Here is a 27557-nt window from a genome sequence, read left to right as displayed (position 1 = left end):
CCAGAAGGCTGTCAAGTGCCTCAACGAAAGGTGTGGTGCTGTTCCTCGAGCTTGTGTTGAGCTTCATTGGAAGAGTGTCGGAGGCCAAGGATGGAGATATCGGAGTGGGAGTGGAGGGGGGAATTAAAGTCACAGGCGACTGACATTTTGGGGTCACACTTACGGACTGTATGGAGGGGTTCCGCAAAGTGCTCACCCAATCTGCGGTTGGTTTCCCCAATGTAACAGAACAGATGTGCGTGAAATAGAATCGACACGGGCGACGGCCTTGTGCATTCGGACCATGTCCATTGTATTTCCCGCACCTCTGATCTCAGAACCACGACAGGGTTCCTCTTGACCTCATCTTTCACCCCACCAGCCTCCAGTTTCAACCGATCATCCTTCGCCAGTTCTGCCATCTCCAGCATGATCACACCACCAATCAGATCTTCACCTCCCCTCCTCTCTCAGCATTCCGCAAGGACCGCTCCCTACGCGATCCTGGTCCATTCCGCAGTCACCCCCAGCACCCGTCCCTTCCCATGGCATCTTCCTGTACGAGCGCAGGAGATGCAACACCTGCCCTGTTATCTCCTCCCTTCCCACTATCCAAGGTCCCAAATACTCCTTCGAGGTCAAACGGCAATTTACTTGTCCTTCTTTCAATTTAGTATCCAGTATTCACGGCTCACCATGTGGTCTCCTCTACATTGGGGAGAACAAACACAGATTGGATGATCGCTTTGTGAAACACCTCCGTTCAGTCCGTAAGCATGACCCCGAGCTTCCAGTCGCCTGTCATTTCAATTCCCCCCTCCATTCCCACTCTGATATCTCCGTCCTTGGCCTCCTACACTGTTCCAATGAAGCTCAACGCAAGCTCGAGGAACAGCACCTCATCTTTTGTTTCGGCACTTTACAGCCTTCTGGACTCAACATCGAGTTCAACAATTTCAGACCATAACCTCTGCCCATATGTTGTTCCCTTTCCTCCTTTTTTTAAACACAACCCCCGGCCCCTCACCCCCTCCGACCCCTGACCTTATGTATTATTTTTCACTCTCTGTTTCCCATGGCAGCTGGTAATTTTTCTGGCATTCACACCCTATCTAGACTCATCTTTTTCTAACGTCTACTATTACCATCGCAAGTTGGCCCATCATCCCATTTGTCTCTCAAATCTCTCCTGCCATCCACCCTATCACAGACCTTCCCTTTTGTTCTTTCCTCCCCTCCCCCTTTCAGTGCTCCTTAACAATCTGTTCATTTCAAACGTTCGGCAGTTCTAACGAAAGGTCATCAACCTGAAACGTTAACTCTGTTTCTCCCCACAGATGTTGCCTGACCCGCAGAGATTTCCAGCATTTTCTAAAAATTTGTACTGATGGGCGTGGGCCTCCCCGAAGTGGGTAATGAGGTTCCGGTGTGATGGTAATAACCAGCCGGTAGATCCTGTGGTAATTAATGGAGACCAGCGACAGACAATGCTTGTGGACACTGGTTGGGCTGTTACCATTAAACACACCCCATGCCCTGAGCACCACCCTCTGGCCACAGGGAAGATTATTTATTTAACTGCCTTTGTAGGATCGATGCAAAAGGCACCTGGGATAAAGGAGGGACGGTTTAAATTTGGGCTGTGGAAGTTAGAGGCCGGTTGTGATGCACTTAATGAACGGGGAAGGTATTGTGGGGTCAAATTTCCTCAATAAATGCAATGTAATTGTGGATTATGAAAATGATCTGTTTGGGAAAAGAAATTCTCATGGCAGAGTGGTATCGGCTGTTTCTGCGATTGAGGAGCCTGAGACATACAAGGTAGTTACACACACACATAGACCCGAACACACAAGCTCTGTTAACTCAGTATCGGGCCACGTTCGCTACTCACAAGCATGATTGTGGGCCCTCGATAGAGGAGCAGGTGGGTAACGGGCCGGCCCATGTTAAAGTAAAACAGTGCCCCATTCCAACTGAGAGTCAGTTAGTGCTACAAGCCACACTAGACACATTGCTACAGCAGGGCATTATATGACGGGACACTTTTACAAATAATTCACCAATTTGGCCAGTTAAGGAACCAGATGAGAGTTGGCGGCTCACAATCGATTATTGAACATTAAACACAGTATGTGCCCACGTAATGTGAGAGACGCCCGCATTACTGTCCCAAATACCAAGGAAAACCAGGTGGTTCTCCACCCTGTACATTGTAAATGGGATTTGGAGCATTCCCATCTCACAGAAAGTGCACAGCCCTGATTAGCACAAGGTGAACATTATTCAAAGACTTCCCCCACCAGTTTCAAAGACCCTGAGGTCACTCCTCGGATTCGTGGGGTACCAGCGATCTTTCATTCCCCACTTCACAGAGGGAGCAAAACCATTGTGGGAATTATTGAAGTTACCGAGTGACGAGATAAAGGCTCACTGTTTGTTGCCATGTTTGTGCCAGCTCGTTTTACTTTAGTCGCTAAGAGACAGAAAGGCATTTTGTCAGTGCCTGTTTGATGAACACGTTTGATTTTATGTCTTGTGGAAAAATTTGAGTCTTTTTTACTGAAGGTGAAAAAAATCTACTTTAAGAAATTATATGAAAATTTACCTCCCGTTCCAAAAAGATCTTTAATTTATTGATAAATACATTCCTGTTTGTCCATTAAAGGAGGGGCTTGATACTGTCCCATCATTAAATTACCTCAGCAATAATTCCCATCATTAGTGATGTGTATCAGGAAATTGAAGTCCTATTGCTTCACACATTGACTTCTCAGGGATTGAGGTTAATTTACACGGGGAAGAGATGTCAGTGCTGGGGACTGGAATATTCTCCACATTTCAGATGACCCCCAGTCAGTATCAAGTACTCCTGGACCGGGTGTAGCACAGACAGCTGCAGAGTAAAGTCCCACATGGAACCTCAGCCCAAAGCTCACAAGAGCAATCACTCCTCCACCAGTTGGACACTTCCGTTTCCCTCACCACTTGATCTTTCCCCACCCTGAGTCACATTATCAATGTGTGGTCAGTTAGAGCCATCCTTTGAGAGGAAAGGATAGTTTGCTGTTCACTTTACCACTCGTTCCACAGCTGAGCTCAATCGTCTCAGGCAAGTCAAAGCTTCTGCACTGGTCCCCAGAGGTTGATGTTCAGAAATATTGGGCTGGAAATTATTTACGGCCCGTTTTTGGGTCCATAACTAGCGGTGCGCCGACAGAGCATATCCAAAACCTGAGGCCGGCCCGAAATTGGCCCTCGGTCCTCACTAACATTTTATACATGAGCTGCCATCACCTGCTGGACCTCCACAGGCAGCGACACATTTTACTGGGAGGGAATTCGGGAATCTTGCCTCACCGGCAACGGCCCGAAGTTAAGTTCCGGAAGGGGGTTAGAGCGGCAACACGAGGCAATCGTGAGGACTGTGGATTCGGGGAACATTCCTGTTTCCCCTGACGCCATTCAATCTAGGCCAATTTCTGAAAGAGGGCTCAAAATGAGCCTTGGGTCTCTTATTTATATCACAAGAGGCCTAACACCTGTTTTAGACGGCTGCTCGGGATGACAGAAAAGCTGCCTTTAATAATATGGTGGAGCCATTAAAACAGGCGCTGATCTGGTGCGAGATGTGGTGCAAAATTGGTCCTTTTTGTCCCAGTTTCCTGCCCGGAAATAATGAGGACCAAGTTCTACCCCTTTGAAATTTCTCTGTTTCAATAACGTGGTACAGGACTCACAGGGAAACACCGCATCTGGACCATGGGGTCATAACGTTCATTCAGTGTGGGAGGCTTTTATTAATGTTCTCCATGTTTTTTATTGAAAACCCAAGGGGAAGGACCAAGGCCCATAGTGTCTTTGTTCAATTACTTCTGACTGGTGATAGGCTGCTTCACTTTCCAACCTGTGGATTCTCCGACCATACAGTAAAATGTCCTTGTTTTATTCTGTGTGAGGCCGAACCAGACTTATTGGGCCACGAGATGAGATTCCGACGCATGTGCACTCCATTCCCAAGACCGCTTTCATCCACCCCCATAACATCACCGTCTCCACCCCTGCTTCATCTAAAGTGTTGCAGGCAGCCTCATTCATGCCTTTGTTACCTCTAGACTTGACTATTCCAATGCTCTCCTGGCCAGCTGACCATCTGTTACCTGAAACTTGCAGCTGACTATATTACTGGATTAGTATTCCAGAGGCCTGGACTAATGATCCAGAGACGTGAGTTCAAATCCCACCATGGCAGCTGGGGAATTTAAATTCAGAGAATTAAATAAATCTGGAATTAAAACACCAGTATCAGTAATGGAGACCATGAAACTGTCAGATTGTCATAAAAACGTTTGAGGAAGGAAATCTGCCTTCCTTACCTGGTCAGGCTGATATGTGACTCCAATGGCCTTGCAAGCCACTCAGTTATAAGAAACCGCTACGAAAAACAATAAGAAGAATAAAACCGGATGAACCACCCGGCATTGACCTCGGCACTGGTTACGGACACGACAACGGCACACCCAGCCCAGTTGACCCTGCCAAGTCCTCCTCATGAACATTTGGGGACTTGGGCCAAGATTGGGAGAGCTGTCGCATAGGCAAGTCAAGCAATAGTGGATCATAGTTATACTCACAGAATCATACCTTTCAGCCAATATCCCAGACTCCTCTATCACCATCCCTGGGTATGTCCTGTCCCACGAGCAGAACAGGAGACGGCACAATGGTATACTGTCAGAAGGGAGTGGCCCTGGGAGTCCTCAACATTGACTCCGGACCTCATGAATAGCCTCAGGTCCAACATGGGCAAGGAAACCTCCTGCTGATTACCGCCCTCCCTCAGCTGATGAATCAGTATTGCTCCGTATTGAACACCATTTGAAAGACGCACTAAGAATAACAAGGGCACAGAATGTACTCTGGGTACTTCAATGTCCATCACCAAAAGTGGCTCGGTAGCACCAGTACTGAACGAGCTGGCTGAGGCCTGAAGGACACAGCTGCCAGACTGGGCCTGCGGCAGGTGGTGAAGAGAACCAACACGAGGGGAAACCCACTTGACCCCGTCCTCACCAATCTACCTGTCACAGATGTATCTGTCCATGACAGTATTGATGGCAGTGACCACCTCACAGTCATTGTGGAGATGAAGTCCCATCTTCACACTGAGGACACCCTCCATCGTGTTGTGAGTAACTACCACTGTACTGTTTGTCGAAGCTTTCTGTGGATGAATTGGCTGCCGTGTCTCCCACATTACAACAGTGACTACACTCCAAAAGTGCTTCTTTGGCCGTAAAGCACTTTGATATGTTCGGTAGTCATGAACGACGCTATATAAATATGTCTTTCTTTCTAAATGGAATAGATTCAGAACAGATCTAGCAACTCAAACTGGGCATCCATGAGGCGCTGTGGGCCATCAGCAGCAGTAGAATGTTGTTCCACCACAATCTGTAACCTCACGGCCCGGCATATCCCTCACTCTACCATTACCATCAAGCCAGGGGACCAACCCTGGTTCAGTAAGGAGTGCAGAAGAGCATGCCAGGAGCAGAACAAGGTGTATCTAAAAATGAGGTGCCAACCTGGGGAAGCTGCAACACAGACTATATGCAAGCTAAACAGTGGATGCAGCATGCCATAGACAGGGCGAAGTGATCCCACAATCAACAGATTAGATCAAAACTCTGCAGTCCTGCCACATCCAGTCGTGAATGGACCATAAAACAACGAATGGGGGGAGGAGGCTCCATGGATATCCCCATCCTCAATGATGGCGGAGCCTATCACGTCAGTGTAAAAGACAAGGCTTCAGCGTTTACAACCATCTGCAGCCAGAAGTGCAGAGTGGATGATCCATATTGGCCTCTTCCTGACATTCCCACCATCACAGAAGCCAGTCTTCAGCCAATTCGATTCACTCCACATGATATCAAGAAATGGCTGAGCGCACTGGATACAGCAAAGCCTATGGACCCCGACAACATCCTGGCTGTTGGGCTGAAGACTTGTGCTCCAGAACTAGTCGCGCCTCAAGCCAAACTGTTCTAGTACAGCTACAACACTGGCATCTATACAGCAATGTGAAAATCTGCCCAGGTATGTCCTGTTCACAAAAAGCAGGACAAATCCAATCCGGCCAATTACTGCCCTATCAGTCTACTCTCAATCATCAGCAAAGTGATGTAAGGTCTCGTCGACAGTGCTATCAAGTGGCACTTACTCACAATAACTGGATAAATGAGCTGAATTCCAGAGGTGAGGTGAGAATGTCTGCCCTTCACATTAAGGCAGCATTTGACTGAGTGTTGCATCAAGAAGGCCGAGTAAAACTGAAGTCAGTGGGAATCAGGGGGAAAACTCTCCACTGGCTGGAGTCATACCTAGCACAAAGGAAGATGGCTGTAGTCATTGGAGGTCAATCATCTCAGCCCCAGGGCATAGCTGCAGGAGTTCCTCAGGGCAGTGTCCTCGGCCCAACCATCTTCAGCTGCGTCATCAATGACCTTCCCTCCATCATAAGGTCAGAAGTGGGGATATTCACTGATGACTGCACAGTGTTCAGTGTCATTTGAAACTCCTCCAAAAATTAAGCAGTTCATGCCCACATGCAGCAAGATCTGGACGACACTCAGGCTTGTGATGATAAGTGGCGAGTAACATTCGTGCCACACAAGTGCCAGGCAATGACTATCTCCAACAAGCAAGAGTCTAACCACCGCCCCTTGACATTCAACGACATTACTGTCGCCAAATCCCACACCATCAACATCCTGAGGGTCACCATTGACGAGAAGCTTAACTTGATCAGCTACATAAATAATGTGGCCACAAGAGCAGGTCAGGTGCTAGGGCTTCTGCGGTGTGTCTCACTTCCTGACTCCCCAAAGTCTTTCCACCATCTACAAGGCACAAGTCAGGAGTGTGATGGAATACTCTCCACCTGCCAGGATGAGTACAGCTCCAACAACACTCAAGAAACTGGACACCATCCAGGACAAAGCAGCCTGTTTGATTGGCACTCCAGCTACCACCTTAAACATTCACTCCCTCTACCACTGCCACACTGTGCCTGCAGTGTGTACCATCTACAAGAGGCACTTCAGCAATGATTCTTAGACGGCACCTCCCGAACTCCTGACCTTCCACCTAGAAGGACAAGGCAGCATGGGAAAACCATCACCTCCAAGTTCCCCTCCAAGTCACACACCATCCTGCCTTGGAAATATATCGTCGTTCCTTCATTGTTGAGGGTCAAATTCCAGGAAATCCCTCCCTTTCAGCACTGGGGGCTCAATTTTCCACATTGCAGGTTTTGACGTAGTTGGAGTTATGGCTGATTTTTTTGTGCCCAACTACTCCAAAAAAAAGTTGCAATTTTCCCCATTTTAATTTGTGACTATGGCCTGGCGTAGACCTTAAGCTCTGTGGGTGGAACCTAGGATCTGCGCCAAAAAGGTCGGGTTGCCAGGGTAACAAGGGACACACTGAGGACTGAGGCTGGAAAGTGAAACATACAAGACATTCTGGCTCGCTCACAGCAACCTGCACAAGCACCTTGCACATTGCAGTTATTTCAGGCAGCAGTTTACCAACATGAAAATATTACAGAGACTTTGTGCCAAAAGTCTATCCTGTAAACTGTAAGAATTGGAAAGAGCCCCCTCCCGGCCTTGACGGTGCCCGGTGCTGCTCCTAGCCCAGGCCGAAAGGCCCACCCCCTCCCCTGGTGCTGCTCCTAGCCCAGGCCGAAAGACCCTCCCCCTCCCCCTCCTCATCCTCTGGTGCCGCTCCTAGTCCAGGCCGAAAGGCCCACCCCCTCCCCCTCCCCCTCCCCCTCCCCTGGTGCCGCTCCTAGCCCAGGCCGAAAGGCCCACCCCCTCCCCCGGTGCTGCTCCTAGCCCAGGCCGAAAGGCCCTCCCCCTCCCCCGGTGCCGCTCCTAGCCCAGGCCGAAAGGCCCTCCCCTTCCCCCTCCCCCAGTGCTGCTCCTAGCCCAGGCCGAAAGGCCTTCCCCCTCCCCCTCCCCCGGTGCCGCTCCTAGCCCAGGCCGAAAGGCCTCCCCACCCCCGGTGCCGCTCCTAGCCCAGGCCGAAAGGCGCTACCCCTCCCCCGGTGCCCGGTGCCGCTCCTAGCCCAGGCCGAAAGGCGCTACCCCTCCCCCGGTGCCCGGTGCCGCTCCTAGCCCAGGCTGAAAGACCTCCGCCTCCCCCTGTGCCGCTCCTAGCCCAGGCTGAAAGACCTCCCCCTCCCCCTCTCCCGGTGCCGCTCCTAGCCCAGGCTGAAAGATCTCCGCCTCCCCCTGTGCTGCTCCTAGCCCAGGCTGAAAGACCTCCCCCTCCCCCTCCCCCGGTGCCGCTCCTAGCCCAGGCTGAAAGACCTCCCCCTCCCCCTCCCCCGGTGCCGCTCCTAGCCCAGGCTGAAAGACCTCCCCCTCCCCCTCCCCCGGTGCCGCTCCTAGCCCAGGCCGAAAGGCCTCCCCCTCCCCCGGTGCCGCTCCTAGCCCAGGCTGAAAGACCTCCCCCACCCCCTCCCCCTCCCCCTGTGCCGCTCCTAGCCCAGGCTGAAAGGCCTCCCCCCCCCCCAGAGCCAGTGCCGCTCCGAGCCTGGACCGAATGCTCCCCCCCCGTGCTGCTGCTGTCCCGACCGTGGAACTGGATCTTCTCCGCTGATTCTCTTATCTGCGCTGATTTTGTTAACTGCCCAGAAGGTTTTTCAGAGCGGTCACATACGCCATCTTAAAAAAATTGTAGTTGACCAAACTTGCTTAAATGGTCAGAATTGGCGCGGTTACATCCCAATGAGGTTAAAATATCGTAGCCTAAACAAATCCTACCTAAGTGAATTACGCTGGCGCAGAAACTTTGGGGAAACTTGGAGATTTTAATTTACTCCCAAAAAAACGGTGCACGCCAAAAAAACGGCGGGGATAATTGGGGAAAATTGAACCTTATGTGAGTACCTTCACCACACGGACTGCAGCGGTTCAAGAAGACGGATCACCATCACATTCTCAAGGGCAGTTATGGGAGGGCAATAAATTCTGGCCTTGCCAACGATGTTCACATCCCAGGAACAAAATAAAAAGCCATTATGCCCCTATTTATAAAACTAAGGACCCCATATGCATCTGAAACAAATTTATCATTTTTTTCTGTCACCGTCAATGCTTTGTGCCTGTGAACACCCTGTATATCTGGAGAGTATAGAAACATAGAAACATAGAAAATAGGTGCAGGAGTAGATCATTCGGCCCTTCAAGCCTGCACCACCATTCAATATGATCATAGCTGATCATGCAACTTTAGTACCCCATTCCTGCTTTCTCTCCATACCTCTTGATCCCTGCAACTGTAAGGGCCACATCTAACTCCCTTTTGAATATTTCTGATGAAATGGCCTCAATATCTTTCTGTGGTAGAGAATTCCACAGGTTCACAATTCTCTGAGTATGTGAATGTGTTCTGGGAAATACATGGATGTGTTCTGGGAAATACATGGATGTGTTCTGGGAATTACAGGAATGTGTGCTGGATATATAAATGTGTTCTGAATATATAAATGTGTTCTGAATCTATAAATGTGTGCTGAATATATAAATGTGTTCTGAATATATAAATGTGTGCTGGATATATAAATGTGTTCTGGATATATAAATGTGTGCTGGATATATAAATGTGTGCTGAATATATAAATGTGTTCTGGATATATAAATGTGTTTTGGGAAGTATATGAATGTGTTCTGAGAACATAACATAGAAGGCCCTGGGATTCTAGGGCCAGCGGCAGTGTGGATATAAAATTGTTTAAGGGACAGAAAGCAGAGAGCAGTGGTGAACGGGTGTTTTCCAGTCATGTCCTCAGGGGTCGGTATTCAGACCACTGTTCCTTTTGATCGATATCAAGGCCCTGGAATTGGATATCCAGGGCATAATTTCATATTGTGCAGATGACACGAAACTCAAGTTTAGTGAGGAGGTCAGTAGCAGAGTTCAGGCGGACTTAGACAGACTGGTCAAATGGGCCGACACACGGCAGATGAAATTTACTGCTGAGAAGTGCGGAGTGATGCATTTTGGAAGGATGAAGGAGGAGAGGCAATATAAATTAATGATACAATTTTAAAGGGAGTTCAGGTACAGACAGACCAGGTGGTTAATGGAATCTTTACTGATGGGCGGGGCCTCCCCGAAGTGGGTAATGGGGTTCCGGCGTGATGATAATAACCGTTCGGTAGATCCTGTGGTACTTAATGGAGGCCAGCGACAGACAATGCTTGTGGACACTGGTTGGGCTATTACACACCCCATGCCCTGAGCGCCACCCTCTGGCCACAGGGAAGATTATTTCTTTGACTGCCTTTGTAGGATCGATGCAAAAGGCACCCGAGACAAAGGAGGGATGGTTTATATTTAGATTGGTGGAAGTCATTCTAGAGAGGCCGGTTGTGATGCACTTAATGAATGGGGAAGGTATTGTGGGTCTGATTTCCTGGATAAATGTGGTGTAATTGTGGATTATGTGAATGATATACTGTGGTTTGGGAAAGGAAATTCTCACGGCAGTGATATCGGACGTGCATGTTGTTTCTGCGATTGAGGAGCCCGAGACATATGAGGTAGTTACACACACACACACACAGACCCGAACACACAAACTCTGTTAACTCAATATCGGGCTGCGTTCGCTACTCACAAGCACGATTGTGGGCGCTCGATAGAGGAGGAGCTGGTTAACGGGCCGGCCCATGTTAAAGTAAAACAGTGCCCCATTCCAGCTGAGAGTCAGTTAGTGCTACAAACCACACTGTACACATTGCTATATATGGGGCGTTATATGGCCAGATACTTTAACGAATAATTCACCAATTTGGCCAGTTAAGGAACCAGATGGGAGTTGGCGATTACCGAACAGTAAGCACGGTAACTGTTATGTATTTAACCCCTTGTAACCTGCATCACACCTGACCACCAGAGGGCCTACCTGTTGGAGTCCCAAGGGATTCCAGCATCCCTTGGGAGCACGGTATATAAGCAGGCCGTCCACGAGGTACCTGCACTCTGGAACTTTATTAAAGGAGCTAAGGTCACACTTGCTCATTACACACAGTACTCAGTCTGACCATTTATTATAAGTGTATCAATTGGCGACGAAGTAACGAACAACCGAGTGAAAATGAAAAGAACAATCGGCATCCTTGAGAAGTTCTCAGAGGGGGACGATTGGGAGGCCTTCATGGAGAGACTCGACCGATAGTTCATGGCCAACGAGCTGTAAGGGGACGAGAACATGACCAAACGAAGGGTAATCCTCCTAACTGTCTGTGGGGCAACAACCTATGGCCTCATGAAGAATCTTCTGGCCCCGGCTAAACCAACAGAAAAATCCTACGAAGAACTGTGTACGCTGGTCCGGGAGCACCTAAATCCTAAGTAAAGCGTTTTGATGGCGAAATATCGGTTCGGCACGTGTCAACGATCGGAGGGCCAGGAAGTGGCGAGCTACGTTGCCGAACTAAGGCGCTTTGCAGGACACTGTGAGTTTGAGGGATTCCTAGAACAAATGCTCAGAGACTTTTTTGTACTGGGCATCGGACATGAGACAATCCTTCGCAAACTGTTCACTGTAGAAACTCCGAATCTGAGTAAAGCCTTAACAATAGCCCAGGCATTAATGTCCACCAGAGACAACACCAGGCAGATTTCGCAGAACAAAGAAGTTTCAGCCAGTACTGTGCATAAAGTAATGCCGGTTTTGAGCAGAAATGTCCCGGGCAGAATGTACACGCCGGCTGCTGTGGCCTGACCTTAACTGACTCAGAGTCCACCATCATCTGTTAATGCGAGGCAGTTAACACCCTGTTGGCGCAGTAGAGGTGATCATCAGCCCCATCAATGCCGCTTCAAGCTCTACGTGTGCAATGGCTGCAGAACAATGGGACACCTCCAACGAATGTGCAGGTGAGCTGTAAACTCTGCAAACCACCACGCTGCAGAGGAAGATCGATCCACAGTGGATCAGACGGAACTGGAAACTCATACAGAGAGGCAGAGGTGTATGGAGTACACACGTTCATGACGAAATGCCCACCAATAATGTTGAGAGTTGAAATGAACGGTATTCCAGTGTCTATGGTGCTGGACATGGGGGCATGTCAATCCATAATGAGTAAAATGACCTTCGACAGGCTGTGGAGAAAGAAGGTTCACAGGCCCAAGCACAGCCCCATTCACACCAAACTAAGGATTTACACTAAGGAACTAATGCCTGTAATTGGCAGTGCTGATGTCAAAGTCTCCTATGATGGAGCAGTACACGAACTCCCACTGTGGATTGTGCCAGGGGATATCCCACGTTGTTTGGCAGAAGCTGGCTGGGGAAAATCCGCTGGAACTGGGACGACATCCGAGTGCTCTCGACGACACCATATGTACCCAGGTTCTAAGCCAATTCCCTTTGTTATTTGAGCCAGGTATTGGAAGCTTCCCCGGGGTGAAGGTGCAGATCCATTTGGTTCCCGGTACGCGTCCCATCCATCACAAGGCTCGGGCAGTACCGTACATGATGCGTAAAAAAGTGGAAATCAAACTGGACAGGCTGCAATGTGAAGGCATCATCGTGCCGGTGGAATTCAACAACTGGGCCAGTCCAATTGTTCCGGTACTCAAGGAGCATGGGAAGGTTAGAATTTGCAGGGACGATAAAGTAACGATTAACCATTTTTTGCTGCAGGACAAGTAGCCGCTACCCAAGGCAGACGATCTATTCGCGACCCTGGCTGGAGGGAAGACATTCACCAAGCTGGACCTGACCTCGGCCTACATGATACAGGAGCTGGAGAAGTCTTCGAAAGGCCTCACCTGCATCAACACGCATAAAGGTCTGTTTATCTACAACCGGTGCCCATTCGGGATTCGGTCGACTGCAGCAATCTTCCAGCGGAACATGGAGAGCCTGCTAAAGTCGGTTCCTTGCACAGTGGTTTTCCAGGACAACATATTGGTTACAGGTCGGGACACCATGGAGCACTTTGAAGAATCTGGAGGAGGTTCTTAGTCGGTTGAATCGCGTGGGGCTCAGGTTGAAACACTCGAAATGTGTTTTCCTGGCACAGGACGTCGAATTCTTAGGAAGGAGAATCGCAACAGACAGCATCAGACCCACCGACGCTAAGACAGAGGCTATCAAGAACGCGCCGCGACCACAGAACGTGACGGAGCTGCGGTCGTTCCTGGGACTCTTTAACTACTTCGGTAATTTCCTACCTGGGTTAAGCACCCTGCTCGAACCCCGACATGTGCTTCTGCGCAAGGGAAACGACCGGGTATGGGGGAATTCACAAGAGGCTGCTGTTAAGGAAGCCAGAAATGTATTTGTGTTCTAACAAACAGCTTGTCCTGTATAACCCATGTAAATGATTGGTGTTAGATTGCGATGTGTCGTCAGACGGGGTCGGTGTGTATTACAACAGGCTAATGAATCGGGGATTTTGCAACCAGTTGTGTATGCATCCAGGAGTTTGTCCAAGGCTGAAAGGGCCTACAACATGGTTGAAAAAGTGGCTCTGGCTTGCGTTTACAGGGTAAAAAAAGGCACCATACTTATTCGGCCTCAAGTTCGAGCTTAAAACTGACCACAAACCGCTCATATCGCTATTCTCAGAGAGCAAAGGGATTAATACCAATGTCTCTGCCTACATCCAAAGATGGGCGCTCGCGCTGTTGGCATACAACTATGTAATCCGCCACTGACCGGGCACAGAAAACTGTGCAGATGCCCTCAGTCGGCTACCATTGCCCACCACATGGGGGGGAAATGGCACAGCTAGCAGACTTGCTCATGGTCATGGAGGCATTTGAGAACGATAAATCCCTCGTTACGGCCTGCCAGATCAGGACCTGGTCCAGCCAGGATCCTTTACTGTCCCTGGTAAAAAACTGTGTCCTCCATGGAAGCTGGTCCAGTATCCCAGTGGAGATGCAGGAAGCGATTAAGACATTCCACAGACGCAAAGATGAGCTGTCCCTGCAGGCGGACTGTCTTTTGTGGGGCAATCGCATAGTTTGCCCAAGAAAGGCAGAGACACATTCATTTGCAAACTGTACAGCACTCACCCAGGCATCGTGATGCTGAAAGCCATAGCCAGATCCCACGTGTGGTAGCCTGGCATCGACTCAGATTTAGTCATGTGTGCGCCAGTGCAACACTTGCTCTCAGCTGAGCAATGCACACAGAGCGGCACCGCTAAGTTTGTGGTCCAGGCCATCCAAACCGTGGTCGAGGATCCATGTAGACTATGCGGGCCCATTCAGAGGCAAAATGTTTTTAGTTGTCTTGGACACTTAGTCAAAGTGGATTGAATGTGCAATAATGTCTGTAAGCACATCCACGGCCAACATTGAAAGTCTACGAGCTATGTTTACCATGCACAGCCTGCCTGATGTCCTCATCAGCGACAATGGGCCGTGCTTCACCAGTGCGGCATTCAAAGAATTCATGACCCGCAATGGGATCAAACAGGTCACATCTGCCCCATTCAAGCTCGCATCCAATGGCCAAGCGGAACGGGCAGTTCAGACCATCAAACAAAGCTTGAAACGCATGTTGGAAGACTCCCTGCAGACCCGGTTGTCCTGAGTACTGCTCAGCTACCGCATTAGACCCACTCACTCACCGGGATTCCCCCAGTTGAGCTGCTCATGAAAATGGCGCTTAAAACAAGGCTCTCTCTGGTCCACCCTGATCTACATGATCACGTGGAGGACAAGCGGCATCAACAAAGTGTACACTGACCGCAGAAACTTGTCATGCAATATTGAGAGCAATGATCCTGTGTTTGTGTTCAATTATGGACATGGTCCAAATGGTTCGCTTGCACAGTCACAACCAAAGAGGGTATTTCAGGTCAAACTGATCAGTGGACAAACGCATAGAAAACACTTGGACCAAATCAAACTGCGGTTCACCAACAGCTACGAACAACCTGAAGAGGACACCACCAACTTTGACCTTCGAACACACACACACAAGTGGCAACTGACATCACAGTTGACCACGAAACCGAACTCATCATCCCCAGCAGCCGGCAAGGCTGGCTGCCCAACAGCCCAATGAAGAACTGACCAACCCACCTACACCAGCATTTGTACCGAGACGATCGACAAGGGAGCGCAAAGTCCCAGATCGTCTCACCTTGTAAATAAGTGTATTATTGACTTCACGGGGAGTGATGTTATGTATTTGACCCCTTGTAACCTGCATCACACCTGACCACCAGAGAGCCTACCTGTTGAAGTCCCAAGGGATCCCAGCATCCCTTGGGAGCACAGTATATAAGCAGGCCACCCATGAGGTACCTGCACTCTAGAACTTTAATAAAGGAGCTAAGGTCACACTTGCTCATTACACACAGTACTCAGTCTGACCATTTATTATGAGTGTATCAGTAACACCGGCATGTGCCTACGTAGTGCGAGAGGCGCCCACATTACTGTCCTAAATTGAATTTTTGGGATTAGTTGAAGAGTTACGTCCGATTTCTTTATGCCCGACTATGCCAAAAAAAAGTTGTAAGTTTCCCGTTTTAACTTGTGAATATGGCCCGGCATAGTCCGTAAGCTCCAAAAGAGCGGATTGCCAGGTGTAAGAATAAAAGTGTTTAGTAATGACAAAATTGATTCTGTGTATATATATATATATATATATATATATATATATAAATGTTAACAAATGAGATTATACGAAAAGACAGTATTGAAAGAGACAAAATGTTCCAGTATGTTCTGTTTATATATTGTCTTCTGGCTGGACAGAGCTTAAAGGAACAAAGGAAATGTCTTTGAAACCCATCGAAACTTAAAGTTGTTAATTGGAAAACCATTAACCTAATCAAGAAATGGCACTGGTCTCCCAGACAGACACATGTATGAAGAGAAGCCAATCAGAAACGGCCCTGGAATCAAGAGCTCATCCTGGGGCTTTCTGAGAAATAATGTATTTAAGGACTATAAAGAGCCAAACACAGATTGCTGGGTCTCTCTTCTTCTCTCCGGGAGCAAAACAGCAAAACTGTCCTCTCAAGACCAGCCCAAACAGCAGGCCATGTGCTAAGCCAGCCTGCCAGAGGAAAGTGAAGTATACCCTTTTATAATCTGTTGTAACTAACTGTTGGAGCACTGATGACTGCTGTTTCTCTGATAAGACGTGGCTTTGTGTGTGATAATAAACTATTCCGAATTGTTTTAAACATAAGAACATAAGAAATAGGATCAGGAGTAGGCCATAAGGCCCCTCGAGCCTGCTCCGCCATTCAATAAGATCATGGCTAATCCGATCATCGACTCAGCTCCACTTCCCTGCCCGCTCCCCATAACCCCTTATCGTTTAAGAAACTGTCTATATATGTCTTATATTTATTTAATGTCCCAGCTTCCACAGCTCTCTGAAGCAGCGAATTCCACAGATTCACAACCCTCTGAGAGAACAAATTTTTCCTCATCTCAGTTCTAAATGGGCGGCGCCTTATTCTAGTCTCTCCCACCAGTGGAAACATCCTTTCTGCATCCACCTTGTCAAGCCCCTTCATAATCTTATATGTTTCTATAAGATCACCTCTCAATCTTCTGAATTCCAATGAGTAAAGGCCCAACCTACTCAACCTTTCCTCATAAATCAACCCCCTCATCCCCAGGATCAACCTAGTGAACCTTCTTTGAACTGCCTCCACAGCAAGTATATTCTTTCGTAAATATGGAAACCAAAACTGCACACAGTATTCCAGGTGTGGCTTCACCAATAGCCTGTACAGCTGTAACAAGACTTCCCTGCTTTTATACTCCATCCACTTTGCAATAAAGGCCAAGATTCCATTGGCCTTCCTTATCACTTGCTGTACCTGCACACATTCCTTTTGTGTTTCATACACAAGTACCCCCAGGTCCCGCTGTACTGCAGCAATTACAAGAATCAGTCTTGCTGTCAATTTAATGCCAGAGATTTAGAAATCTTACAAAATTGGGGATTGTCCGAGATCTGGCGGGCCAGCTTTTAATTATTGCTTTGAACAATTGGAAATTTCGAGAGTTGCGATTCTAACCTGTGTTGCGAAGTGTGAACTATAAACTGTTAAACGGATCGGGAGAAGTTGTGTTTTAAGGAGCAGTCATCTCGATAGTTGGAACTGGTTCAGTGGGCATCCACCAGTAGTTACATTCAAAAGACACAGGATGAAGGGATCAGTCATGAACAGAAAGCCAACAAAAAAAATGCTGAGATAGTTTATCAGGAGTTGTCCAAAAAGGTATCCATAAAGGACATAGGGCTAGAACCTCCACTTTTGTACTTATCGCCCAAAAATGGGCGTTCTTTCCGGCATGGGCAGTAAAAAATGATTTTCAGATCGCCGGCTTCTCGCCCATTCTGAAATAACCTAGTTTATATTTTTGAAAATGTCCGTCACCGTGAGCGATATGAAATGGGCGTAAAGTATGGCTGTCCTTAGCACTGGCATGGCAACGCTCGATTCCCATGATTCTGGAGGTCAAAGGTCACCATGACATGGGCAGAAGAGAAGACAGAGAGAGAGGGAGCTCAGAGGGACTGAAGGTGTGGCTGGGTGTGGTGTGGCTGCATTGGGAGGAAGGAGGGAGACTTTAGAGCTTCACAGCAATTAGGCAAACAAAAAGCCTCATATTTGACCGAATTTGCCCTATAATGGAGGGAGAAGAGGAAGCATCACAGCACGCTGTGGAGACTGACACTGGAGAGAGCAGTAAGGTGGGAGAGGAGCACATTGGAGGCCGCAAAATTGCCAGGAGGTTCTCGGACGAGGCAAATGCCTCCCTCCTGCAGGAGGTCGACTCACACTGGGGTGATTTGACACAGGGAGGGCGTGGGAAACGCACCCCAAAGGCCTACCAGAGGATATGGACTGAGATAGCAGAGGTGGTCTCGTCGGTGACCAACGAGGTGCGTGAGGGCAACCAATGCCGCAAACGATGGAACGTTTGTGGGATCTGCAAGAGTAAGTATTACATTGATTACATGTACTTATATATTTATATAACTTGATTTGTGACAGTCATGACTGACTATCAGAAGATGTGAGGTCTTGCACTTTTACCGGGAATGTTTTACTCAAAGCCTGTGGTCACGGTGTATGTCTTCAGGTAAAGAATGATAATATTCATATTAATCATGATGAAATCTGTTGGTTATGTGTTGTATCAGTCTCTGTAACAGTACCTAGCAATGATATCACGCAATGATCTCATGCCATGTTGTCCTGTCACCTTTTACAGAAGAAGCTATCGACGATGAGGTCTGTGCTGAGGCGAACGGGTGGGGGGCCACCAGTCCCCAGCGACATCACAGAGGTGGAGGAGTGAGTGCTAGCACTCGTGGGGAAGCACCCCCGGACAGCCACGGACGCATCTGCAGACACGTGAGTAAAGCTTACACCATTGCGTGATGTAAAGTCAATAGATACCACACCAACTCATATCCAAACAATCATATAAGAACATAAGAACAAAAGAACATAAGAAATAGGAGCAGGAGTAGGACATACGGCCCCTCGAGCCTGCTCCGCCATATGATAGATGTTTTCTAAAAGTGTCATAGAAATCATTCTGGCCGAATGAAAATCACTGCAATGCACAATGTGTTGATGGTCATGAAATGTGATGTCTGCGATGATTTTGAGAGCGGTGGTGCTTTTGTCGTGCATATGTTGTGTGTAGCGCTGGACACACCTTGTCAACCTAGTACCCCTGTCTCCTCTAATAACCTCATTTGTGTCTTGCAGCTCAGCCAGCAGCACGGCCCCAAGCAAGGCCACAGAGGCCAGAAGGTGGGGGTGCGGGGCAGGAGTCGACGGATGATCCCACTACATCTGGTGCTAAGGAGCTCCGATTGTCACCCGTCAATCCGCTGGGTCTGTTCTCGACGGATGTGAGTGCAGACTTCGAAGAACCTGCATCGCCACGCTCCAGAACCCATTCCACCCCAAGGCCATCTAGGTCATTCCCGCCTCCACTCTGGAGGTGCCGGCTCCAAGCACCTCTCCACAGGGCACCCCATTTGTCCCCAGGATGGCGCCGAGCCCGCGTAGACCTCGTGGACGTGGCAGGTTTGTTCCACTAGCGCGACATGACAGCGGAGAGATGATACAACTGTCCAGGAGGACTGTCGACATTGGTGACCAGCTCAGCGAAGCATTGGGGGGCATATCCCGACACCAGGCCACCATGACTGAGTACATTCCATGCATGGCAGAGTCCCTGGATGCGATAGCCAGGAACGCTGCTCCCACAGGCCTCCCAGTGGTCCCCGAGCACAGCACTCCACCCTTAGGTTCTACACCACCACTACGGCCGACTGATGAGAGCAAGGACCAAGATCCTGCTTCTTCCTCAGAGAATGTTGGCCCCTCAGCACCCCCTGCTCCCGTATCCGTCCAACCAATGCATCTGCCTTCTTCCCCCCCCATTGAGGCACCGCCTGAGGAGCTCCTCGGTCAGCCGCCATGGAGCGAGGAGGGGAAGGGGTGGAGGTGGGGAGAAGAAGGACAGGGGGAAGGAAAGTGAGGTGCATGTGCGCAGGTGATGGCGATGTTATATCTCCATCTGGGTGTATGCAATTTGTTGCAAAGTATGGGGGCTGGGGACCACGCTCCTGCTTTGCCTTTGTGTTCTGTGTTGCTGGACATGTTGAACATGTGATTTAGGTCAATGGTGGAAAAAATGGGGTGTGGGCAGGGGTTGGGTGTTATTGACTGTGATACTTATGATTTCAGACCAATGTTGGTATTAAACTTTTATAGTTGAACATAATCTTGTTGCGCATTGTCTCAGATAGCTGGACCATTACACACTGGTGATTCCTTACCATGAAAGGATTAAATATAACTTAACATCAATCAACGTAAACTTTAACTGGCACCGAGGTGATGGGCACCATTGATGTCTGAGCTGCACACACACAGTAGTGTGTCAGCGTTGTCACTCACATCAGCGCTCTTTCAGTCAAATCTTTCAGATATCAGCTCCTCACGTAAGAGAGGAATTTAACAAATGCCAGCCACACTGGTTAGTTTCAAATTTTGTGGGCGGTTTTTTGAGCGAGCGATATTGTTATGTGTGCAAGGTGGTGAAATTGAAGAAGGGCGATCTCCACGGTCACTAGTTTGGGTAAATATGCTCTTTATGACAAAAAACAGTGAGCGGGCGTCAATATTGAATCTCGCCGTTAATTCCATGCGGAAAGTAACGCTGGCCGATATTATGGGCGTTGAATTCGCTCATTCTGCTGATTCCGCCCCAAAAACGTGGGTGGGCGGTGATATTTTTTTCCTGCCGTTAAGCCCATTGGGAAATTAATGCTCGCCGATAAATCTCCGAAAAAAGCCTGTCAGTTTCCATTTTGTGCCAGAATGGGCAATATATGGGCGTTATACGTCATTTCAGCCTTAAAATGGGCGTTAAGTGGGCATTAAGCATGCAAAAAAAGTGGAGGTTCTAGCCCATAGAAGAGTTACAGGCACAGGCACCATATTTCCGTAAGGACCAACATGCGTCCTTTGGGGAGCTTGTGACATTTATCGAGGAGAAAGTAGATCAAGGAGAGCCAAGGCCAAAACGGGCAAACGGTCTTTTGGCATTCAGTGTATTTTATTGAACCCAGAGAGATGAGGAATTAATAAGGCAGGAGGCCAAAGTTATACAAGATTTAAAAGAACTACAAGTAAAAGAGGTTCAAAGCATGAAACAAAGGACAAAAGAGATACAGGATTTGAAAGAATTGCAAGTAAAAGAGATTCAACTAAAAGAAAAAGAGAATCAAGGTACAAAACAACAAAAGGAAGAAGGCCTCCAACTTGTGAAGCAGTTAAAAGAGGGATAAATACAGCATTTAAGACAAGAAATTTGTCAATTAAACCATAGTATTAGGCAATTAGAAACATAAAAACATAGAAAATAGGTGCAGGAGTAGGCAATTCGGCCCTTTGAGCCTGCACTGCTATTCAATAAGATCATGGGTGATCATTCCCTCAGTACCCCTTTCCTGCTTTCTCTCCATTCCCATTGATCCCCTCAGCAGTCGACGAGAGGTGGGAGCAGCGTGAGTGAGGCCTATAAAGGCCCAGCGGGTGTTCCTGAGGCGGCGGCAGTAAGCGAGAGGCAGGAGCAGCGTGAGTGACGCCTATAAAGGCTCAGCTTATGCAGCTGCAGTGAGGACAGAAGGCAAAAAAGTAGAAAGAAATCGAAAGGTGACGTCACAGCCAAGGGGGTAAGTGATTGGCTGGTGATTCGTAAGTAGCTTTTCTTTTTTCTTTTCGATTTCAGTAAGGAACCTTTAGCATTGTTGTTGCCAAATTAAGTTAATCTAGGGGTTAAGTCTTGGCAGGAGAGCTCGGACATGTGTTATGCTCCTCCTGTGGGAAATCAGGGACGCCTCCTGTGTCCCTGACGACTAAGTGTGTGGGAAGTGTATCCACCTCCAGCTCCTAACGGTCCGCGTTGCGGAACTGGAGCTGCAGGTGGATTCACTCTGGAGCATGCACGATGCTGAGAATGATGTGAATAGCACATTTAGTGAGTGGATCTTACCGCAGCTAAAATGTCCACAGCCAGATAGGGAATGGAAGACCAACAGGAAGAGCAGTGCAAGGAAGGTAGTGCAGGAGCCCCCTGTGGTCATCCACCTGCAAAACAGATACACCGCATTGGGTACTGTTGAGGGGGAGAGCAACAGCAGCCAATTTCAAGGCACCGTGGCTGGCTCTGCTGCACAGGAGGGCAGGAAAAAGAGTTGGAGAGCGATAGGGGATTCAATTGTAAGGGGAATAGATAGGCGTTTCTGCAGCAGCAACCGAGACTCCAGGATGGTATGTTGCCTCCCTGGTGCAAGGGTCAAAGATGTCTTGGAGCGGGTGCAGGACATTCTGAAAAGGGAGGGTGAACAGCCAGTTGTCGTAGTGCATATAGGTACCAACGATATAGGTAAAAAACAGGATGAGGTCCTACGAGACGAATTTAGAGCTAGGAGTTAAATTAGAAAGTAGGACCTCAAAAGTAGTAATCTCAGGATTGCTAGCAGTGCCACATGCTGGCTCAGATGAATACATGGCTTGAGCAGTGATGCAGAAGGGAGGGATTCAAATTCCTGGGACATTGGAACAGGTTCTGGGGGAGGTGGGACCAGTACAAACCAGACTGCACCTGGGCAGGACCGGATCCAATGTCCTAGGGGGACTGCTGTTTGGGAGGAGTTTAAATAATATGGCAGGAGGATGGGAACCTATGCAGGGAGACAGAAAGGAGAATAGTAAAAGTGGAGGGTATAGAAACCCAAGGCAAAAAACAAAATGGGCCACTTTACAGCAGAATTCTAAAGGGTCAAAATGTCCTAAAAAGACAAGCCTGAACGCTCTGTGCCTCAATGCGAGGAGTATTCGGAATAAGGTGGACAAATTAACTGCGCAGATAGCAGTTAACGGGTATGATCTGATTGGCATCACGGAGACATGGCTCCAAGGTGACCAAGGCTGTGAACTCAACATCCAGGGGTATTCAGCATTTAGGAAGGATAGACAGAAAGGAAAAGGAGGCGGGGTAGCATTGCTGGTTAAAGAGGAAATTAATGCAATTGTAAGAAAGGACATTAGCTTGGATGATGTGGAATCAGTATGGGTGGAGCTATGGAATACCAAAGGGCAGAAAACGCTGGTAGGAGTTGTGTACAGGCCACCAAATAGTAGTAGTCAGGTTGGGGACAGCAGCAAACAAGAAATAAGGGATGTGTGCAATAAAGGTACAGCAGTTATCATAGGCGACTTTAATCTACATATTGATTGGGCTAACCTAACTGCTAGCAATGTGGTGGAGGAGGATTTCTTGGAGTGTATTAAGGATGGTTTACTAGACCAATAGATCGAGGAACCAACCAGAGAGCTGGCCAGCCTAGACTGGGTGATATGTAATGAGAAGGGACTAATTAGCAACCTTGTTGTGCAAGGCCCCTTGGGGAAGAGTGACCATAATATGGTAGAATTCTTTAGTAAGATGGAGAGTGACAAAGTTAATTCAGAAACTTGGGTCCTGAACTTAAGGAAAGGCAACTTTGTTGGTATGAGGCGCAAATAGGCTGGATTAGACTGCCAAATGATACTAAAAGGGTTGATGGTGGATAGGCAAATGCAAACCTTTAACGATCATATGGACGAACTTCAACAATTGTACATCCCTGTCTGGAGTAAAAATAAAACAGGGAAGGTGGTTTAGCCGTTGCTGACTCAGCAAATTAAGGACAGTGTTAAATCCAAGGAAGAGGCATACAAATTAGCCAGAAAATGTAGCAAGCCGGAGGACTGGGAGAAATTTAGAACACAGCAGAGGAGGACAAAGGGTTTAATGAAGAGGGGGAAAATAGAGTACGAGAGGAAGCTTGCCGGAAACATAAAAAATGACTGCAAAAGCTTCTATACATATGAGAAGAGAAAAAGATTAGTGAAGGCAAATATTGGTCCCTTTCAGTCGGATTCGGGTGAATTTATAATGGGGAACAAAGAAATGGCAGACCAATTGAACAAATACTTTGGTTCTGATTTTCACAAAGGAAGACACAAATAATCTTCCCGATGTACTAGGGGACCGAGGGTCTAGTGAGCAGTAGGAACTGAAGGGTATCCTTATTAGGAGGGAAATTGTGTTAGGGAAATTGACGGGATTGAAGGCCGATAAATCCCCAGAGCCTGATAGTCTACATCCCAGAGTACTTATGGAAGTGGCCCTAGAAATAATGGATGCATTGGTGATAATTTTCCAATGGTCTATCGACTCTGGATCAGTTCCTATGGACTGGAGGGTTGCTAATGTAACACCACTTTTTAAAAAAGGAGGGAGAGAGAAAATGGGTAATTATAGACCGGTTAGGCTGACATCAGTAGTGGGGAAAATGTTGGAATCAATCATTAAGGATGAAATAGCAGCACATTTGGAAAGCAGTGATAGGATTGGTCCAAGTCAGCATAGATTTATGAAGGGGAAATCATGCTTGACAAATCTGGAATTTTTTGAGGATGTAACTAGTAGAGTGGACAGCGGAGAACCAGTGGATGTGGTGTATTTGAAGTTTCAAAAGGCTTTTGACAAGGTCCCAAACAAGAGATTGGTGTGCAAAATCAAAGCGCATGGTATTGGGGGTAATGTACTGACGTGGATAGAGAACTGTTTGGCAGACAGGAAGCAGAGAGTCGGGATTAACGGGTCCTTTTCAGAATGGCAGGCATTGACTAGTGGCGTGCTGCAGGGCTCAGTGCTGGGACCCCAGCTCTTTACAATATATATTAATTATCTGGATGATGGAATTGAGTGTAATATCTCCAAGTTTGCAGATGACACTAAACTGGGTTGTGGTGTGAGCTGTGGGGAGGAAGCTAAGAGGCTGCAGGGTGACATGGACAGGTTAGGCGAGTGGGAAAATACATGGCAGATGCAGTATAATGTAGATAAATGTGAGGTTATCCACTTTGGGGGCAAAAACACGAAGGCCGAATATTATTTGAATGGAGGCAGATTAGGAAAAGGGGAGGTGCAGCGAGACCTGGGTGTCATGATTCATCAGTCATTGAAGGTTGGCATGCAGGTACAGGAGGCGGTGAAGAAGGCAAATGGTATGTTGGCCTTCATAGCAAGGGATTTGAGAAAAAGAGAAAGGAAGTCTTACTGCAGTTGTACAGGGCCTTGGTGAGGCCCCATCTGGAATATTGTGTACAGTTTTGGTCTCCTAATCTGAGGAAGGACGTTCTTGCTATTGAGGGAATGCAGCGGAAGTTCATCAGACTGATTCCCGGGATGGCTGGACTGTCATATGAGGAGAGACTAGAGCGACTGGGCCTGTATTCACTGCAGTTTAGAAGGATGAGAGGGGATCTCATCGAAACATATAAAATTCTGACTGGACTGGACAGGTTAGATGCCGGAAGAATGTTCCCGATGTTGGGGAAGTCCAGACCAGGGGACATAGTCTTAGGATAAGGGGATAAGCCATTCAGGACTGAGATGAGGAGGAACTTCTTCACTCAGAGAGTTGTTAACCTGTGGAATTCCCTACCGCAGAGAGTTGTTGATGCCAGTTCATTGGAAATATTCAAGAGGGAGTTAGATATGGCCCTTGCGGCAAAAGGGATCAAGGGATATGGAGAGAAACAGGAACGTGGTACTGAAGGAATGATCAGCCATGAAATTATTGAATGGTGGTGCAGGCTCGAAGGGCCGGGTGGCCTCCTCCTGCATCTATTTTCTTTGTTTCTATGTTTCGATGTTAGCCGTAAGGGCCATATCTAACTCCCTCTTGAATATATCCAATGAACAGGCATCAACAACTCTCTGTGGCAGGGAATTCCACAGGTTAACAACTCTCTGAGTGAACAATTTCTCCTCATCTCAGTCCTAAATGGCCTACCCCTTACCCTAAGACTATTTCCCCTGGTTCTGGACGCCCCCAACATCGGGAACATTCTTCCTGCATCTAATCTGTCCAGTCCCGTCAGAATCTTCTATGTTTCTATGAGATCCCCTCTCATTCTTCTAAACTCCGGTGAATAAAGGCCCAGTTGATCCAGTCTCTCCTCATATGACAGTCCAGCCATCTCTGGATTTAGTCTTGTGAACCTTCACTGCACTCCCTCAATAGCAGGAATGTCCTTTATCAGATTAGGAGACCAAAGCTGTGCACAATATTCCAGGTGAGGCCTCACTAATTCCCTATACAACTGCAGTAAGACCGCCCTGCTCCGAAACTCAAATCCCCTAGCTATGAAGGCCAACATACCATTTGCCTTCTTCACCGCCTGCTGTACCTGCATGCCCACTTTCAGTGACTGATGAACCATGACACCCAGGTCTCGTTGCACTCCACTTTTCCTATCTGCCGGCATTCAGATAATATTCTGCCTTCGTGTTTTTGCCCCCAAAATGGATAACCTCACATTTATCCACATTATACTGCATCTGCCATGCATTTGCCCACTCACCTAACCTGCCCAAGTCACCCTGCAGCTTCTTAGCATCCTCCTCACAGCTCACACCACCACGCAGTTTAGTGTCATCCACAAACTTGGAGATATTACACTCAATCCCTTCATCTAAATCGTTAATATATATTATAAAATAGCTGGGGTCCCAGCACTGAGCCCTGCGGCACTCCACTAGTCACTGCCTGCCATTCTGAAAAGGACCCGTTTATCCCGACTCTCTGCTTCCTGTCTGCCAAACAGTTCTCTATCCACATCAGTACATTACCCCCAATACCATGCGCTTTGATTTTGCACACCAATCTTTTGTGTGGGACCTTGTCAAAAGTCTTTTGAAAGTCCAAATACACCACATCCACTGGTTCTGCCTTGTCCACTCTGCGAGTTACATCATCAAAATATTCCAGAAGGATCGTTAAGCATGATTTCCCTTTCATAAATCCATGCTGACTTGGACCGATCCTGTCACTGCTTTCCAAATGCGCTGCTATTTCATCCTTAATGATTGATTCCAACATTTTCCCCACTACTGATCTCAGGCGAAACAGTCTATAATTACCTGTTTTCTCTCTCCCTCCTTTTTTAAAAAGTGGTGTGACATCAGCTACCCTCCAGTCCATAGGAACTGATCCAGAGTCAATAGACTGTTGGAAAATTATCACCAATGCATCCACTATTTCTATGGCCACTTCCTTAACTACTCTGGGATGCAGAATATCAGGCCCTGGGGATTTATCGGCCTTCAATCCTGTCAATTTCCCGAACACAATTTCCTGCCGAATAAGGATATCCTTCAGTTCCTCCTTCTCACTAGACCTACTGTTTCCTCGGACAATCAGAAGGTTATTTGTGTCTTCCCTCGTGAAGACAGAACCAAAGTATTTGTTCAATTTGTCTGCCTTTTCTTTGTTCCCCATTATAAATTCAGCTGAATCCGACTGCAAGGGACCTACCTTTGTCTTCACTAATCTTTTTCTTTTCACATATTTATAGAAGCTTTTGCAATCAGTTTTTTTGTTCCCCGCAAGCTTCCTCTCGTACTCTATTTTCCCCCTCTTAATTAAACCCTTAGTCTTCCTCTGTTGAATTCTAAATTTCTCCCAGTCCTCAGGTTTGTTGCTTTTTCTAGCCAAATTATATGCCTCTTCCTTGGGCTTTAAAACTATCCTTAATTTCCCTTGTTGAGCCACCTACTCCGTTTTACTTTTACTCCAGACAGGGATGTACAATTGCTGAAGTTCATCCATGTGATCTTTAAATGTTTGCCATTGCTTATCCACCGTCAACCCTTTAAGTATCCTTTGCCAGTCGCTTCGAGCCAATTCATGCCTCACACCGTCAAAGTTACCTTTCTTTAAGTTCAGGACCCGAGTTTCCGAATTAACTGTGTCACTCTCCAGCTTAATAAAGAATTCTACCATATTATGGTCACTCTTCCCCAAGGGGTCTCGCACAACAAGATTGCTAATTAGTCCCTTCTCATTACACATCACCTAGTTTAGGATGGCCAGCTCCCTAGTAAGTTCCTCGACATATTGTCTA

The sequence above is a fragment of the Pristiophorus japonicus genome, chromosome 7 (assembly GCF_044704955.1).
Source record: "Pristiophorus japonicus isolate sPriJap1 chromosome 7, sPriJap1.hap1, whole genome shotgun sequence".
In the NCBI taxonomy this organism is placed as follows: Eukaryota; Metazoa; Chordata; class Chondrichthyes; family Pristiophoridae; genus Pristiophorus; species Pristiophorus japonicus.
The sequence above is the reverse complement of the archived record's forward strand: the minus strand, read 5'-3'. Positions refer to the sequence as shown.